This window comes from Triturus cristatus, chromosome 8, assembly GCF_964204655.1.
Source record: "Triturus cristatus chromosome 8, aTriCri1.1, whole genome shotgun sequence".
NCBI lineage: Eukaryota > Metazoa > Chordata > Amphibia > Caudata > Salamandridae > Triturus > Triturus cristatus.
This window is the reverse complement of record NC_140591.1, coordinates 41,238,502-41,257,993: the sequence shown is the minus strand read 5'-3', so window position 1 is coordinate 41,257,993 and position 19,492 is coordinate 41,238,502. Positions and strand designations below refer to the sequence as shown.

At 44.7% G+C, this 19,492-nt stretch overlaps 1 protein-coding gene across 6 annotated transcripts in view; it reads right to left on the bottom strand.

Annotated features, from left to right (window-relative positions):
• The window catches only part of LOC146799922 (uncharacterized), a 96,841-nt gene that overhangs the window by 71,872 nt on the left and 5,477 nt on the right, over positions 1 to 19,492 (bottom strand). For 5 of the 6 annotated variants that reach the window (XR_014967602.1, XR_014967600.1, XR_014967601.1 and 2 more), the window contains exons 2-3: positions 13,868 to 13,947; positions 12,984 to 13,037 (exon numbers count right to left, since the gene is read on the bottom strand). The gene's annotated coding sequence lies outside the window, so the exon portion shown is untranslated. Of the gene's footprint in view, positions 1 to 11,227; positions 11,384 to 12,983; positions 13,038 to 13,867; positions 13,948 to 19,492 lie in introns of all 6 variants that reach the window. The other variant, XM_085620875.1, reaches the window with a different exon arrangement.

Below are 19,492 nucleotides of genomic sequence, written 5' to 3'. Positions count from 1 at the left end.
CTGAGAGGAATGGGGGTAATCGGACTCGCTGTGTTCGGCTGGCTAGGAAGGAGTAGATCCAGTCCAGTACCATGTCGTGGATGCCGGCGTTATGGAGCCTCGTGATTTGGATGCGATGGGAGACGGTATCGAAGGCGGTCAAGTGGTCCATGAAAACCTATTTTGATCAGCTCTGTATGATTATGCATCGTATTGAAGTGGGAGGCTAGAGGGTATTGGGCATTGTTATTTCTAATTGCCCTGATATGCTCCTGTATCCGTTCCTTAAGAGGTCTGATGGTACTACCTATGTAAATTTTCCCACATATACATACAATACAATAAACGACAAACTTCGTATTACAATTAATAAAGTCATTAACTGTATGGATTCTTTCAGAATTATATTTGAATGTTTTCGTTTTATTTAATGCAAAGGAACAAATATTACAAGTCCCGCATTTAAAAAAACCCAAGGGTTTAGTTGATAGCCACGTTTTGTTGGACGCTGTTGGGATAAAACTAGGACACAATGTTTGTTGAAGTGTGTTACCTCTTGTAAATGTAATATTGGGTTTGTGTCCCACTACTTCCTTGGTCTTATTGTCATCCGTTAATAGATGCCAATGTCTGTTAAGTATTCTGAATAAGTCAGAACTCGCAGTAGAATATGGAGTAATGAATCTAATACGTTTTTTCTTACATGTCGATTTTTGTTTATAAGCTTTGCCCGTCAGTAACTGTGTTCTATTAATCTTATTTACAGTCTTACGTGCCTTCTTAATCGTTGTGTTGTTATAGCCTCTGGCAAAAAATCTCCTCTCAACCTCCTTAAGTTCCTCATCAAGTATTTTCAAGTCGCTGCAGTTTCTTTTAGTTCTAATCATCTCCCCCAAAGGAATAGCTTTAATTTGGGAGGGGGGATGTGCACTCTTGGCATGAAGTACTGCATTGCATGCTGTTTCTCTTCTAAATGGTCTGGAAAGTAGTCTATCCTTGTCTGCTATGATTGTGATGTCTAAAAAATTGATATGTGAGGTGCTTTGTGTTTTGGTAAAGGTTAGATTAAAGGGATTATCATTAATGAAGAGAAAGAATTCCTCTAACATTTCCTTGGTTCCAGCCCAAAACATTAAAATATCATCAATGTATCTCCCTAGAAAGAGTACATTCTCCATAAGTATACTAGGACCCTTGTTCCAAAGGTGCGTGAGCTCAAAGTATCCCATGTAGAGATTGTATATTGGATTTAAGTCTTTTGGATTTGTTAAATCGCAAAAGACATGTTCAATACTCTTAGTGGACGAGTATTTGTCTTCGTTCAGCACCCCGTACTACTAGCTAATTCTTTACTGTTTGTTAATACTATTTTTGTACATTCAATGATGTGCAGATCATTTAAGCATATCCACTGAGGTCTTTATTATATGCATGAGGCAGGTTGATGTTTGTTTTAGCAGCAAAGACTGGCGCCATGGCGGTGGTGGGGGGGGGGGGGGGGGGGTTGAAGCTGCTCGGGCGAATATGGAAGTTCTACACCTTTTCTCAAGTATTTCATACCTCTCTTACTCAAGACAGAAAATCGTTCCATAGCTCATAAAACTGCAGCTGTAAGTAAACAGATGCAATCGTAAATCGGTGTCTTGCACTCTTCAGACTGTGCTAGCAACAACCACAAAATGTGCATAAAGGCAGGGTGTGACCATTGTGATGGGTGTGAAATGAGCAGCTCCAGTGATTTGAATCATGACGGTCTTATGGATGGGTGCTGATGATCATGAAAAGTTCCTAAAAAAACTATTTTACAAGCTCTATCCCTTTACAATTATGGAAGTGGTCAGAGTTATTTACATGTTGAAAGAGACGACTGAACCTGCTGAATGTTCTAAGAAGATTGAACAGGTTTTTCTGTACCTTAAAGGAGTATAAAGCCCATCAGAGAAAGTGGCAAGCATGTACAAGTAGGACAATGAGGAGATTTGTTTCATAATTAAACATTATTCGAGTAGGAAGTATTATTGCAGATCAATTATCTTTATAAAGGTCTAAAAATGGGGCCTCTGGTATTTTAGAAAGAAGTAAATGAAAACATGAAGACATTTGTGGATGTTATTTATGTATTTCTTTTTTTGCATTGCACAAAAATAATATTCCAGTACATGGTGGAGACCGGTGTGCAGCTTAACATTAAATGCATCGAAGACAAATTTTACTTCCTGATCAGATCAAATGTGCCAGAAGCAAAGCCAGTATTTCATCTGACCTCTCTGTGCTATAGCACGCGCTGTGAAATAGAAACTGTCAGGCTTTTACAGTGTTAATAGAACAAAATCTTCTTGAGCCCAAAGATGAGCTAGAAGACTGCATCAACAACTGTATATAGTGCATTTTGCAGATAGAGAATAATTCTGAATATGAAACAGTTAAATGCTAATGAATATGTTCTGGTATTTGCTCTGTCAAGACTTCTTGAGGAGGGTGGGAAGAAGGTAAAAAGAATAATTCTAATAACAGCAGAGAAAACCAACATTGCGCTTCTGTGCCACAAGTTTGAGAGGGTCGAGATAGATGGATTATTTTGTATTTCAGCGCCATACCTACGTATATGCATTTTCATCATTAGTTTAGCATTGTATGTTACAATACATCACCAAGTTTAAAACATATATATTTATTTAAAATTAAAAAAATAAGGTTTCGATTTTACATAACATCTCAGCATCTTGACGTCATGATAAGGAAAATAATTAAATAAAAAAAGACCGATAATGGCCCGCCCGCTCGATTTAAATATAGTCTGACCGTTGATGTAACCACGGTGGGCCATCAGAGGCTGGCCTCCATGTCCACCCACCTAAATCAGACGGGTGGACATACAGGTCAGTTCTAACGGCCCATCACCGCCAGGAAATCCCTGGAGGTCAGGGGCAATGAAAACTGTTAAATTCCCGTAGGGGGGGGTTCTTTTTTTCTTTTTTAAACATACGTTTATAGGGTGGCTCCATCATGTTGAAGGAGCTGTGTGTCAAACTAAAAAAACATCGACAGAAACCGCCGTGACTGCGGTTGTTGCCAATGCCTAAAAAATGACCACCAGCTTGGCAGCAATTTCTAAATGTGGCTGGCCGGGACTCCGTTGCCCTGAGGGAGTAAGAGCTCGTCGGCCAAATTATACATCGGGCCCTAAATGGCAAGCAGACCTTATTGATGTGCACGAACATGCACTGGATAATGATGGAGTAATGTTTATATTACCTGATAAATGTTCTGTCAAAGTATGCCTTTGTAATTGGATTGAAGAATAAATCTGGGAGTGTCTGAAAACTAAAAAATACGGGAGAATGTTGCTAACTTTTGACGCAAGGTAGCAACCAATGTTGCAGCACTGTGTTGCATCAAGGGGAGTGTGAAAAACTCCACCAAGATAATGCACTGTTTATCCTCTCACCCAGCGTGGATGCACTTCAGGCTGCCATTTGCCAACACATACTCACCTGTGCACCATGGTGCAAGGGTGTGTGCATTGTACTAAGCATAGGATTTATACTGATAGGAGAGTTTTCCGGTTCAAAAATTAAGCTTTCATATTTTTCCCATTTTGTACGTGTGCTGTGTATAACACAACACACATCAAAGTTTGAAAAGTATATAGAAATTAAAATTATTCTCCTCTGTTAAGCCTGCCTCAAGGAAGAATAATGTTTTGGTGTAAATATTTCTCTAAAACCGCTAATGGAATAGATTTTGTGTCAATACCCATAGGCAGTTTCATGAAAATACCCATTTACCACCCATGGAACAAACCCGTGAAGCACAGTAGCGCATAGTGCTACTTTTCATCACTTTTACCAACTTTTCAATGAAAATCCTGATTTACTCTAGAAAGTAAAAACTACCAAAATGCCTTGAGCTGGGTTTGCAGAACTCAAACCAGATGAAGGGCAGATCGCCCCACTCTGGATGAGTCGGTAGTTGGGGAGTGCGTACTGGGCTGGGTGGCTGCTGGCCCCATGTGACTATTTGGGTAGTAAAAAAGAACAATGATATCGCGGTCAATGACCAAATAGCTGAGTGTCGACACTGGTTAGGGGCCCTGAATGGGCCCCGGGGGTGTCAGACAGACTAGCATTATATGCTGATGATATCCGGACATTCCTTGATGAACCTCAGCAGTCAGAACCCCGGGTACTCCAGATCTTTGGGAAATTCTCAGCGCCATCCTCAACAAAGATAAATCCTCTGTTTATCTCATGGTGTACCCCTTTCACTGTTTGAAAGGGCAGGGGATATTCAGGTCTTGATGAATTTAAATACCTCTGGGTAAACATTACACAGGATGTGCAGAGGGCCTGGGACAGAAACATTCAACCATAGCTGGATAGCCTGCCCAGGGACCTGGGGTTCTAGTAAGCACTCTCTCTGTCCTTCTTGGGGTGCTCCTCAATCTTTAAGACAGTAATCTAGCCTCGCTAATTATACCATCTACAGAATGATTCCATATATTATTCCCTACTACCTCTTCACTCGAATGGATGCCGTCTTGCAAGGTTTTCCAGGGAACTACCACCCGTCCACAGAAATGCTTTGTTAAAATGCTTCAAATACATGTTCAAGGGACATATAGCGGCTGTAGTGGCTTCATATCTTAGAGCATCCCATTTAAATAGTATAAATGGATGAAGGTTTGATACCCGGGGCGACCCAGCCTTTGCCCCTGACAAATGGGCGATGTGGAGGCCGGGGTATTCCACCTACTTTATGGGGGGGAAGAGACCCCTTCTTCTCTCCCTCTGGCCATGAGTGAAATTTCAGGTTTGGAATGAAGCTATTAGGTCTCTGGATGCGTCGTATAACAAGGACAACCCCCTGTAGTCGGGGGATTGGCTGGGGCAGATGTCTGGGGTTACAGGGACTCCAGTGGTGGCATGCAATCTCAAAGAGGGGGAGGTCATGTCGAGTTACATTGAAATCATTTACACAGCTCAATAGTGAATATAACCTCCACTGTAGTCAATTCCTTAGACTTGGGTAGCTCCTGTGTGCTCTTCCCGACTTTGCATGAGGGAGGCTAAAGTTTTAATGAAGGAACTGAGGTCATAAGATCACCACGGTCTATGGCTCTTTAGCAACTTGCTCACCTGACTCTTTTGGCCAGTTGTGGGATGTAGGAAGCTGGTTATATATATGGTATACCAAAAAGAGGTATACCGTGCAAAGAGTCCAGGTATTCCCATATGAGTGGACAGGGGCTTACTCTAGCAATCCCAAGGTGCTTTTCTAGGGTGTAGTGTGATTGAGCACCCCTAGGCTGATCAGAGAGGAGTGTTAGACAGCTGCAAAATATACACACAGTCAATAGTCCTTAGGAAAACCCACTCTTGTAAAAATACTAATGAGGGCTCTGACAACTGTAGGAGCAGTGACAGTCCTTAGGGGTATAGCTTCAGGGTACCTGGTGGCATGATCCACTACCACCGGTATAAACCTGTTCCCCAATGCTATTGTAGGGTCTGGGGGGGGGCAACAATGTCAACCCCTACACTTCAAAGAGAATCCCAACCTCTGGAAATAGAATTAAGGGGGCCTTTGGGTGGCCATCTGCTTTGCCACTGGCTTGGCAGGTGGCACAGGAGTTCCTACTCCAAATTTTGGCCTGGTCAATATGCCCAACTAGGGGGATGTAATGAGCCAAAGTGAGTAAGAACTCTCTCTACATGTGAAGCACTACCACTTTCCTAGTGGCACCAGGAATGGGGTCTATGGCCTCAGTGTAAATGAGTCCCCCCTCCCAATTGGTTCTGTAAGAGGCATTGACATCTCCCTTTCCTGATCAGCAGCTTGCTGTCTCCGGATTTCAAGAGTGGGACAGGTCCTCTGACCCTGGCACAGATCTTTCCTAGAGGGCCTCCCTGGGCCTAGGAGCTCTGACATGTAAGGCCCAAGTTCCTGGGGCTCAGTCCCCTCTGAGGCGGACAGGTCTTCTCCCTGAGGAGAGCGGACCTGAGCTTGTGTTTGTTGTGAAGCTGGTTTCCTAGACTCCTTGCCTTTTCTCTTGGAAGGTTGGGCCACTACTCCACGCTCCAACTTCTCTTTTTCGCCCCAGGGTTTGCATTGTGCTCTGGTTTTGGCCCACACTAATCCGGTTATAACCAGCATAGCTGCATGGGTCTTTCTTTCGACCTCAGTCCATGCGGACTCCAGATCATTTCCTAGCAGGCAGGTTGCAGGAATTGCAGAGGATACCACCACCTTCTTTTGGCCAGTAACCCCTCCCCATTCATAGAATACCATGGCCATGGGATGGACCTTAGTTTGGTTGTCTGCACTGATGACTGAATGCTTCACCAGCCAGATACTATTCCGGGTATATCATTTTTTCAGCCTTAATAGTGACACTTGCACCTGTATCCCTCAGTGCTTCAACTCTGATCCCATTTATATGAGGCTGTTGTCTGTATTTTTCCTTGTTAATGGAACAGGACCACCAGGGCAGCAACATCAACATATCACCCGCCAGAGACTAAAGTTGCTTCAGTGAGCTCTCGGATATGGTCAGGGCTCACCAGGGATACCATCAGGAGACTTCCCACTGCAGGTGTTGCAGGTGCACTAATGGGATTATTTTTGTTGAGACCGCTGGGGTCTCCAGTTCGGTGCCCTTTGACCTTACAATTAAAGCTCCAAGCCTTTTTATGATCCAAGTTCTTGCCCTGGTACCCACCCTTGAATTGTATATTGGCTTGGGGCCCACTCTTCTGAACAGGTTTCTGGGGGCCTTGAGAAGACTCTTTGTTTTTACCTTTAGACTGGCCACCATCTTTCCCTTGGGGGGGCTTAGTAACTATTTTGTTTGTCACTCCCACCATGAGTTGTCTTGGTTACCCTTGTCTTGACCCAGAGGTCAGCTTTCTTCCCTAACTCTTGAGTAGAAAGTGGACCTAGGTCTACCAGATATTGATGTAATTTTTCAGAACACAGTTACTCAGCAGATGCTCTTTCATAATAAGATTATAAAACCCATTATGATCTTGCACCTGGTTACCTTTCAACCAACCACCTAGTGTGTTAATTGAGAAATCTACAAAATCTATTGAGGTCCAACTCTGGGTTTTTCGAGTCTCCCTGAACCTGATCCTGTATTCCTCAGCAGTGAGTCCAAAGCCCTCAATCAAGGTATCCTTCATGAGGTCATACGACCCAGCATCTGCCCCATTCAGTGTCAGGAACCTATCCCTACATATTCCTGAGAACAGCTCCTAGAGAAGAGAGCCAGGAACTTCCCTAATACTGAATTTGGTGCACCACTGGCATATCCTTCAGGGCATGGTGCAATAGGTAAGACATGGCTGTCTGTAATAAAAGATGTAACAGTGTACTGCAGGTTTTGCTTTTGACATTAAGCCTCTTGTTGATTTAAAGTGTGGGTTCAATATGATTTTTGGGTTTCATTGTGTCTTGCTAGTAGCATGGATAGTGAAGCAGAGTGTTATATCCTACTTAATTGATTAACTTGTAGTCCAGCCCTGCTGCCACTAGCTGCTCAGCCAGAGCGTGAGATGGTCATAGAATGTTGGTGTGCCTGTGATGCATGGAATGCCTGGGTGTCTGAGTGGATGAGTGTTGGCAGTTGAAGATGGGCTGAGCAGCTAGGGAGGCTGCTCCTGGTGGGGCTGGTACCACACTAGACTGGCTGGAGTAGAGACAGATGTAACCTGAACTGGAGACTGAATAAAGATAGCTTAAGAATACCTCCTGGCTCCAGGTGTCTTTCTACAGAGATCACAACATTTATTTTGGCGACGAGCGGACTTGAACCCTAGAGACTCTTGGTGAACCACTGAAACAAAGGAACTATAAAGGAAATAAAGGAGAAACTAAGAGACCCTACAAGCAACTACATCTACAAAGAAGGAATTCTCAGGAAAGCCAGCGCCAGCCCCACCAGTGTCCTTCCCATTGGACAGCCCACAGAGAAGTGTCATTAAAAGGACACTACAGCCTGGGAATACTACTACTAACTTAAAGGATTGCAGTGAGTTGGAGGAGTAGTTCAACTACGACCGCATCTGGTGTTCCAGCCACAACGTTAGCACAAAAGGATTACTGTGAGTTGGAGGAGTAGTCATACTATGAATATGGTGTTCCAGCCACAGAAAGAAGAAAAAGTCAATTTAATAGATGTAAAAACGGAAAGTGTGCAGTGGCTGTACACATGGTGTATATCTTGTTCAAAAAGGTCCTTAATTGACAGTTGCAGCGATTTGGAAGGCCTCCAAAACCACAGTGACAGTTGTAGCGATTTAAGGGGCTTCCAAAGCCACAGTGTCTCACTTTGCCTTACTTGGACCACTGTGACATTAAGGAAAAAGGATATATGGTGGTACACTGTTGGAGAATCACAAGTTTTGAGCTAAAAGGTCGTGTATTATGCTCATTCAAGGTCTCACAAGCAATGGGTGTGCAACGAAGATTTGCGTGCAGTGGTAGCAAGTATGGATGTGACGTGATTCCTGTTCTGGATGTTATACCAAGTGCTACGAAGTGACAGGCTGCTAGAAGGAACTATGATATTGCCTGTTTTCGCCAACTTTGAGGATGTCTATGCATGGGGCTCTCCGGGTCGTGTGACTTTTAACTTATGTCTGTGTTGGTGCGGAGATCCACTACTAGCGGGACTTGCTCAAGAGTTTGCAGGCCCAGCACGGGCAAGTGTGTTGATGTTGACGCACTGTTGTAGGAGTATTTTGGAGAGTGTACACTGTCCAGCGGGGAGCAGACAACACGCTTTTCTCTATCGGGCATTGTGAATGCAGAGTTGGTGTACTGCATACTTCTACAGTTATGTGTATTGGCCGAGTCAATTCGTTCTGCGGAGATTTACCGAGGAAAAAACATGGGAGCGCTTTACTGTTAATTTATCTGCAGTTGCATTTTAAATTCAAAAAACGTGGCACGAGTCACTAACAGCGCGCGCTGATTTACCTCATGTCTTCGCGTGGAGTTCTACATGACGCGTCTCTTCGTGGGATCTTCGGTGACACACAAGCTTTGAAAGTACGCATTTGGAGTCTTGACGTCCCGTGAGCCATCCGGCTGGAAGTGGGATTGCGTGCGGCCATTTTGTGTTTGGTGGTTGATGTCCAAGTTCTATGTAGTGTTGCAGTCATTCAAGGACGCACTTTGCCAACCACGTGACATCTTGCCAACCACTGTGTTTTTGATAAAGTTTTATGTAGGATGACTGGACGGCCGGCGACAACGCGATATTTGTTATGGGTATATTTGATAAAGGGTCGTCTGTCTACTTGGAATTCACCGTGAGGAATGGTGTAGAACCAGTTTGGATTTTGGCAAGACAAGTTGAGGAATACACCGTGAGGAATGTTGAAGGATCATTTTTCTGCACACAGTTTGTCTATGTTTTTGATGACTATGCTTCAGGTACAAGGGTGCCCTGTGACTCTCACAGGTTATGCATTGATTCTCTTAGGGAGGAGAAGTGTTGTCCAATCATATCTAGGGTGTGTGAGCGCTCACCAGCATGTTTTACGTGGGCATAATATTTTATTAAGAGGCATATGTATAGTGTGTAGTTTATTAATCCACAAAGTTCTCATTTATCAGAGGTTAAGATAGTGAGAACAGCACATCTTTTGTCATGATGCCACAGATTTTCGTTTTATTTTGCATGGGGTGTCTAAGGTCCCGTGGGTGGTCCTCACATGGTTCCCGTACATGAGGGAAGGTTGTGGGTAATAGCCCTGTGATTAGTTATGTGTGTTACTCCCATATGGGGTACGTAACCTCCACAAGGGGGTTAAGAGCTCGTTTGTAACCTCTTCAAGGGGTTTGGAGTACCTAGGTTAACCCTCACACTGGGTTGGGTTATGGCTTTGTCCATAGATAGTTGCGCGCAGTACTAATGTACATTATTTATGGTTAACCCTCACACAGGGTTGAGTTATTGTTGCACACAGGGTTGAGTTAGTGTTGCACACAGGATTGAGTTTTAGTTGCGCGCAGTACTTATGTATGTCCCTTCATGGGAGTTTCTATGGGTGACGACCCATATACATGTTTGGTTCCCTTTCTTTTGGGATTGTTGTAGTAGAGTATGCTATCTTTAGTGCTACTCTAGGTTATTATTTTGGGCATTGGTTGGGTGAGGTCTTTTACCCTTTCCGTTGTAGTGCATTATGTCACAGTGTTTAATGCAAAATGCTTCAAATGTATTTCGGGTAATGTTATTCTTGCTTCATAATGTTTTTTTTATTTCTTTAAGGAAGGGATGGGAGATATTGTTTATCAAATGTATTTATCTTATCCGTTCTTTGTATACTGGTTCTTTCTCCTGCGATGTTTTAATTTTATGTTTGCATCCGTGGCACTTGTACCATTATTCATTATTCTTGTGGATAGTTCTTCCTTGTTGTTTTATCACTTGCATGTTTGTTTTCATTGAAGAAAAAGGGATAATGTTATATCCTACTTAATTGATTAACTTGTAGTCCAGCCCTGCTGCCACTAGCTGCTCAGCCAGAGCGTGAGATGGTCATAGAATGTTGGTGTGCCTGTGATGCATGGAATGCCTGGGTGTCTGAGTGGATGAGTGTTGGCAGTTGAAGATGGGCTGAGCAGCTAGGGAGGCTGCTCCTGGTGGGGCTGGTACCACACTAGACTGGCTGGAGTAGAGACAGATGTAACCTGAACTGGAGACTGAATAAAGATAGCTTAAGAATACCTCCTGGCTCCAGGTGTCTTTCTACAGAGATCACAACACAGAGCACCATGTTTTTGAGTATGAGGAGCTTACAGAGAAAAGTATGACAATTTAGAAAAGATATAGCCTCTGTATATCCCAGACTGATTCTCAGCCATGGGCAGTCATTTGTTGTCAATTAACTCTTGGCGCAACCTTGCAGAAAGAAAAGTAGATATGTGTCCAGGCAATGTAAACCATTTGTAGTGTGCTGAGGGAGTGAAATATGCAGTAATTAGTCTTGGGGTTAATTAAATTGCCTATATATGGTGACCGGAGGGGGCTAGGGCACTGATCTTTGACACAGTTGCTGCTGAGAGGTTGGCTCAATATTGGGCCAAAGCACAACTTCCCCACTGGTCAGGGTTGTGTGCTACGCAAGAGGTGGCCGGTGTCCTGGGGTATTGGGAATCTCGGCACCCACGCGGTCCACGGTGCTCAGACTTGCTGTGCACACTCACTGGCCTCGGGGATGCTCAGGAAACCCACCTCAAGGTTGCTGGGAGTTGACGAAGTCCGTAGGAGCAGCGAAGTTCCAACCGGGTCACTTGCAGTGTTTCAGGTGCCTGCCAAGCAGGGGGTATCTCCTTTACCCCAAGGGAGATTTCTTCAGTCAGCTGGGCAGCAGCTCGTCGAAGGTCAAGTCTGTAAAGTCCAAGATTAAACTGAGGCTCTGGAGACACAGTATTCACCTTTATCCAGGAGATTAGGGGAGGGTCCAGATCAGAGCCCACCAATGAGAGTTGAGGCGGGAAAGGGTGGTTACACCCTCTCCCCTTTGTGTGTTTCCCGCCTGGGCGAGGGGCAGGATGCTCCTGAACCGGTTCCAGGCGGTGTATGCACAATGTAGGCACTGTAGCAGCCTACGTGCAACTCTGAAAGGCATCCTATGGTGCACCCACCCAGTTCCAATCCACATAGCCTGTCTGGGGAGGTGCTGGCACCTCCCTGCAACAGGATCCCTATTGTCCAGCTGCCGAGGCTGGGGTTTTCCCCAGCAACAGGCAGCCAGAGTCATGTGGGTGGCTGGTAGCATCCATTTTGTACTACGTGTGAAATTTTAAATTGGTGTCTAAATTCTGCCACTTTGCCCATATCGCCCCTCTAGCAGGGGGGAATCGTGCCCTCATGCCCATGGCTGGACTAGGGGTATGATTCCTACATGTTTGACACCAAACACGATATGGTTCTGTGTAGCCATTCTCAAGTTATCACGCTATCGCGATATACTTAGAATGCAGTTAAGAGTATATGGTATGGCTACACTACAAACAACCCAGCAATGATTTTACGAAGGTTGCAGAGGAGCCCTACTCAGGTAGGGGTCCCCCCTCACACATACCTCAGCACCCTGCCTTGTAGGATTACCAAGGCCTGCTATAGGGGTGACCTATGAGAGTATATGTGTTGTAATAGGGTGGGATACAGGGTACCTATATCCCTGTAAGGGGTGCCAGCACCACCTTACCCAGACTACAGTAGTGGTCTGGGGGTGACAGTTTGTATGGCTGTCCCAGGGTGGCACAATAAGTGCTGCAGCCCTGGTAGGCCTACTGAGGGACCCATGCCCTGGGTACCTAGGGTACCATCTACAAGGGGCTGCTAGGGTATCCTCAGTATCCAATTGGTTTGTACCTAGGGTACTCACATAGTTTAAGAGAGGAAGCAGATAGGCTGGGGTCCTGGGTAGCAGGGCCACAGCCTGGCTAGAGTCATAAAACAGTCAAAACATCAGCAAAAAGTTGGGTGCAACTATGCAGTCGATGCCACTCTCCTACAGAGCACCACGTTTTTGAGTATGAGGAGCTTACAGAGAAAAGTATGACAATTTAGAAAATAAATAGCCTCTGTATACCCCAGACTGATTCTCAGCCATGAGCAGTCATTTGTTGTCAATTAACTCTTGGCGCAACCATGCAGAAAGAAAAGTAGATATGTGTCCAGGCAATGTAAACCATTTGTAGTGTGCTGAGGGAGTGAAATATGCAGTAATTAGTCTTGGGGTTAATGAAAATGCCTATATATTCGTTTCATGTTTTTTGAGTGTCGAGAGTAAAGCAAATGCACAGCTAGCCTCCAGCTAGTGGGTTGAATATGCGCGAGTTTTCAACATGTGGTTTTATTTACGTCTAGCTAGTAAGCTTGAGAGTGAACTATAGTGTTGTATTTTTGGTTACAGAGAGCTAACAAAACAATGAGGAAAAAATAAGCTATCGTAAACCCCGCCGTGGATGGGAGTACTTACCTAAGGAGGAGGAGTCCCAACGACGCCCTCAGGATACTGAGAGTGGACGAAGACCTGCAAAGGAAGAAGAGAGGAAGATGTAGAACTAGAAGAAAGACTGACAAACAGGGAAAGAAGGAAAAGTTAGAAGACAGAAAGAACAATACAGAGGAAAGACATGGAGGGGGAAACCAACAAAGGACTATAAAAGCTCTCGTGCTGACAATCTTTGACCCCATGACATGGGAAGCGGAGGACCGCCAACGAGGAGTCGACTCACGGAGGAGGATACCCTGCTGCATAGGGAACACGATGAGGAGCTCCAGCACAGATGACAGCCAGGAGGAATCGAAGCTCAGGAGCTCTGTTTGAGGGAGGAGCAGCACGAAGCAAAGAGGTAGACCTCGAAATACAGACAAATGGCAGAGATGGAAGGCTGCACTCCACCTGGAAACACTGTGGCCCCACCATGGTTCTGATGAGGACCGTGGCTGACCAGGTACGTGACAGAGGTAGTTCGGTGAAGGAACTGGTAGGGTAGAGTACAGGCATAGAGGCTGGTGTGGAGTCCAAGGAGGACAACCAGGGTCAAAACCATCGCAATCGTCATATGACCCTAAAATCTCCTGGGTTTCTTTTCTTTTAGGAGCAAGTCTTGATAGCCTAACTAAGGGCCTTGTTCTTGTGATGGAGGGTTGAGGAGAAGAAAGTACGAAGGACTAAGAAACATAGCAAAAGAAAGCATAAAAACAGACAGAAGAAACAAACAGAAAGAAATTAAAGCAGAACACGGCTGGAAAACATATAGTTGGGAACAACAGCAGTAGACAATAAATTGAGAAGAATGAGATATCCAATCATTTAGATTTTTTTTTTAATTTTACCTGTGTTAAAAAGACACATACCTTGTCCTTTAATCTGAGGACACTGGAGGTGGCGCTCCAGCCGCCCTCTGGAGCTAAGAAGGAGTCTGCTGGGCCTAAGCCTAAGGAAAGTAGAAGAAAGGATCCTATGAGATCTTTAAAGACTTACTAAAGAATTTGAGCATATAGGATAAATGGAGAGCAATAAAACATTGAATTACTCAGAAAGCCTTGTAATTGGTCAGTGTTACAGACCTAAAACAAACAAAACAAACAAAACAAACGGAGACAGAGAAATTAATATGCAGTTCCTCAGCTCCACCCTTTTCAACATGTACATGACACTACTCGCCAACATCATCACTGTCTTTTCCTACAGTGATCACACACAACTCATCTTTTCCCTGATGGACAAAACAACCACCGCCAAAACCAACTTCACAAACTGCATGACCATGGTAGCAGGCTGGATGCGAACCAACTGCCTGCAGCTCAACTCTGACAAGACAGAAGTACTGGTCTGTGACAACAAGACCTCCTCAACGGACTCCACCCAAAGACCACGCAAGTAATCTAGAGATCAACCTAGATGACAAACTAAGCACGGCGGCTCAAGTCAATGCAGTGTGCAGCTAATGTTTCCACATCCTACGCAGGTTGGGAAAAAATCTTCAAATGGTTGCCTTGGAACACTAGACGGATCATCACGCAAGCACTCATCCCCCGTGGGCTGGACTACGGCAACACTCTACACCTGAATTCCTAAACAACTCCTACAAAGACTCTAGACCTATGTTCCCAGTAGGGTGCACTTGCCATTACGCACCATGCAGAGTCGCTCCAGTAGCGCGCATGCCAGTCGCCAGAGCACGCCAGTCGCCAGAGCACACATTACACAGAGAGAAAAAGTTGCCTATTTCTTAATTTGAGCGGCGTGAAATTTCCCGCTCTGTCTTTTGGTGCTGAGGACCATGAATTCCAGGAACACCTCGGTGACCTTCTTCAATGGCCTGTGGAAGGTTGCAGGTGCAGTTCAGGCCCGAATGGATGTGGCCTAACAGCTAGAGCAGTCGACCTCGAAGCTGGGGAACCGGGTTGTATTCTCGGCAGGGACGCTCAACATCCTGCGATTCTGGGAAAATCACTTAATCTCCGTGCCTTGCAAAATGAATGTGTCCGTCTGTAACACAACTGGTGCTCATATAAAGCGCTCTGATACCTTTGGGTCTAGCTCACACTATATAAAACGCAAAAGAAAACAAAACTAGCTTCTCTGTAAACTATGAAGGACGATGATGAGCCTGAACGGCAGTGTGGGAAGGGTCTGCACTGTGGGCCTCTGCTGCCTGGGGGTAAGCCAGGAAAGCTGATCACTTCGGGTGATCGTAGGTTAGTGGTGTTTTCCAAGGAAGTAGCGACTTCTTGTCTGATAAAGCCCGTTGTGTGAAAATGTTAATATTGTCACAGTAAACTGCACTCAAGCTATGGGTGCTGCAAATAAGGGCTGTACTTTCATGATGAGGCAATCAGACATATCATTTCAGAACACTCGTGTTCTCATTGACAAAATCAATATGACTAAATATTTCAGAATGCATTCAAGTAAGTCTCTTTCAACGATTTCTGAGCATTTTTCCCTAAAATAAGGATAGTTTCATTAAAAAAATTGCTAAAGTATTTTTGAATCCCATTGCTTGTTTCCCCTCTTGGTGGGCAAGTAACATGCTCACATTGTGCCTCTAGCGCGCCACCTGCTCCTAGGCAACGTCATCCACAAGTCTTGCCTACCCGTGCCACTGTCACTGTGTGTACTTCCCAAGCAGGCTCGCCATAAACATTGCTCTCTCACCTTGTGTCAACTACAGACGCACCTTGTTCTCTTGGTCAGCTTGGCTCTCATGCATGTGTTGGCATATGTGCTTACAGTGCTTGCAATGTATGAACTACATCTCACCCTGTGCCTCATTTCCTTTGTTAGCCAATAAAATGCCAGTGCCTTAATGCAATTTAGTTTGAATCTGGTGCTGCATAAGAAAATGTATACATATTAAGCTCTGTCAGGACTTTCACTTGGCCATCACATGCATACAATGTAAGAAAGTATTCGGTTTTGACTCTCTTTGAAAGTCAAGCTAACCAAGGGGGCAAGGTACGTAAACCAGACCCGAGAAGGAGGCTGCCCAGGAGCACACTGTGCCAGTGGCACAAGGTGAGCCAGACTTCTGGAGAAGGTTGCTCAGCCAGCAGAGGTTGTATTCATTATTTTTAACATGTTTTACACAGGCTGAACAAAAGACCAAACCTCCTCGATAAAGTTTAGTCGTTCTCGGAGTGGCTGGCAGGACCAACATGCGTGTTGTCCTGCATGGACTGCATATTAGGGTGCACGCCCTTTCAATCCTGGCAGTCTAAACTCCAAGGCCACTGCCTTAAGGTTTCCCTCTGTTGAAGCTCGTCTGGGAGGGTGATAGAGGTTTGGAATGTGTAATACGTTTAAGGTCAGTTTGATTTTAGAGACGTTTCTATCACTTGAAGCCTTCTGCTTAGAAATGCTTGCAATGCCTTACAATTGGCCATTGTTTTGCGAAATACGTCAGAGTGGGCTTCGGCTTTCACTGGGCAAAGAGGTCTAGTGAGAATTATTCATTTTTGCAATACACGAATGCTTTCTTTTTATTTTGAGCACTCCAATAATCCAGTGAAAAAATGAAAGTTATGTCCTTGTTCTGTTGATGAAACAGTGCACAGATTTATTTGTAAATTATGTTACAGTCTCAAGAAAAATGCTCAACAATGAAAGAGGGGTGTTTCAAAATTTGTTAACATCACATTTGTGTTTTTCACCCAAAGGCACGAGGTGGTTCAGCAGGCAGCAGGCTTGAAGTATATTTTAAGGGGGACATGTCCCCCTGTAATGACTCAACATTAAAGGAAGGCCCTTGGGGTGCATTCTCTCACTGATATTTGTAGGGAAAAAATGTTTTAAGGCATGTATTAAAGCACATTCACTGAAATGTCCTCACCCCCAACATAGGTGGACTGCAAAAGCACAACTTTGTGTGTTTTAAAAACATGTCTAACTTATTGCAATAATGGTGAACACGAAATTGAATCTAATTCAATTTTCCATTTGATCAAAAGCACCAGCCAAAACCTGATGGACTTTAATTAGATGCCTGCAACCCTCATAGCTTTAGACCAGACAGGTTGTGCTGAAGGTGCAGTACAGAAGGAGACCTTCCACAAGCAGCCACCAGCAGGACAGGAATCCATGGTACAGGGTAGATGAATGAGAGAGCCTTGGATGGGGTCATTTTCTGAGGACACTAGTTCCATCAACATTCATAGGAGCCATAGCTGGCCAGGCAGCGACCCTGGCTTTGCCAGTGAGTGTGAATTGACGATTTGCATCTAGGATCTTGCTCTGCAATGACCCTGCTCATTGATTCTGCTTGTGCAGTGCCTCCCATTTGGCTGCTGGAGAGAACTCAACTGTCTAGAAATACAGGTAAAAGACAAGGCATTAATTATGTGCTCACTGAGTTAGCATTATCAATGAGGCCACTGGCCCAATCCATGCGTGAGGTACATTTCTGGTGCTTTTGCAGAGGATAGTCAACAAATTTTAATTTAGTGGCAGGGGAAGCAGTTTTTTTTTATAACTTGTTTTTATTGCCATTTGCAGTACAGACGTGGTCAGTGTAGATCTCTTGTATACATTTCAAGTGATGCTTCTCTAACCGAGTGCAAAGTTACGATCCCAACATGATCTCATGGAGCCCCTCTCTCAGGTTAAGATTGCAATGGCATGCGCAGGCCCCGTTCTCACCGCCCAGCTGCCAGTCGCTACCAACCCGCTAACTGCGTTTCTCAGACAGCCGCCCATCTGTTTAGGGGCAGCTAAGGCACATGGTCAACCCAGAGCACCTCTACCAGTGGGACGTTCTAGCTCAAGCGCGTGTCTTTTGCTTAACTTCACTTGTCGGATCAGTTATCATGACCTACTCTATCTTATAAACTACAAACTAAGGGCCAGGTTTAGATCTTGCTGGGACTACCGTTGTCCCGCCGCCGCCGCGGTTCTAAGAGCAATGTAAAAATACATGAGGTGAAAACTAATTATACCACATGATTCATAGTGAGACAAGTTACACAGAAGCCTACCTTAGATTCCGGCGACAACAGGGTGGAGCGTTGTGGTCACGTAGTAGCGGCACAGGAAGGACCTGGGCGGAAACGGAATTGGGATCTCATAAAAAAAGGAACGTTTTCACATCATTTTCATCGTTTCTGCCAACCTGAGTTTGGAAGTGTCCCTGCCACAGTTGCCTCGACAGAGAGGCACATAGTAATTGGGACGGAGGTATTCTGGACAGGACTCCCTCGACTGCCGCTTCTCCCTCTGATGCTGTTGAGGCGGGTGCAAGATTCTGGTGGAGGTGGCGGGACTCCGATGGTCTTGCCTCCAGAGAACCGCCAACATCTAAATACAAAGGGCAGACCGCCAAGACGGTGGCCGGGAAGACCCTCGAAAAAGTGACGGTGGGACCAGATCCACCAACATCTAAATCAGACCCTTAGTCTCAGGGGTGAGCCCTGGCAGCATCAATGCAGGGGAAGCATTTTTTATGTAAATTTATGACCACGATTAATTAAGCAGAGCCATAAGGACAAGGCCAGGCACCACAGTTCTTGTGCAATAAGTTATGGTGTGGTAAATCATTTTCATGTATTTTTAAATTAAAATCTTTACTGATGGTTTTACTGGACCTTCTAACACCTATCCCTAGGCAACCCTTGTCCTAACTGCCTTGTTGTAGGCGGTCTGGTGGGATCCATGATCTACTCATCTGTCTGCTCATTCTACACATTCCCATCCCTTCCGTATGGAGGAAACTAACCATAAATGTGTTTTAAATAAATGTGTTTATTGACTTGCAAACCTTTCTACCACAAGTACTTAATTTGTGAACATAGTGAATAAAAAGCTCATATGCTGGAGGTTAACACTTACAAAAATATATATTATTGTGGTAGGTGAGGTTTAGGGAGGACAATACAATCTCACATTCATATACTGTACAGTGAATGCTGTCACGGGGTGGGCGAGTAGGTTTCACAAACTGCCTCAAATTGAGCTAGGTGAGCATACATGACAAAATAGAACAGGAAAGTGGGAGACTTTGAAAAAACTATTGGAGAATGTGTTTGCCATTAACTTCTATTTAAATTGAGGCAATTTAGGCAGTAACAGCTGAAATAAAGCCATTTTTTGGCTTTAAAAATCGGAATCTCCCATCTGAAGCGGGTCTATTGGCATATATGAGTGAGTGGAAATGCACATCTCTGCATTTCAGTTTCAAACATCAGTTTGGAAAAGTTTATGTCACAGATTTTGGTGACTGCACACTTGCTTGGTAAATTGCTGCATGTCTTCAATGCACATAGCTTTGACAGCAGCACAAAGACACTCTTAAGAGCCGCACACAGAGGAAAATAATCAGAGGGAACATAGCTCCAGACCATCCAAAATACCGCTGCAAGACTCATATTGGACCTCCTACGCTGCACCCACATCACAGCACACGACGGCTCAGGACGCTTCGCTGGCTCCCCATTGTCAAGCGCAGTCAATTAAGACTTCTCACGCACACAAAGCATTACACA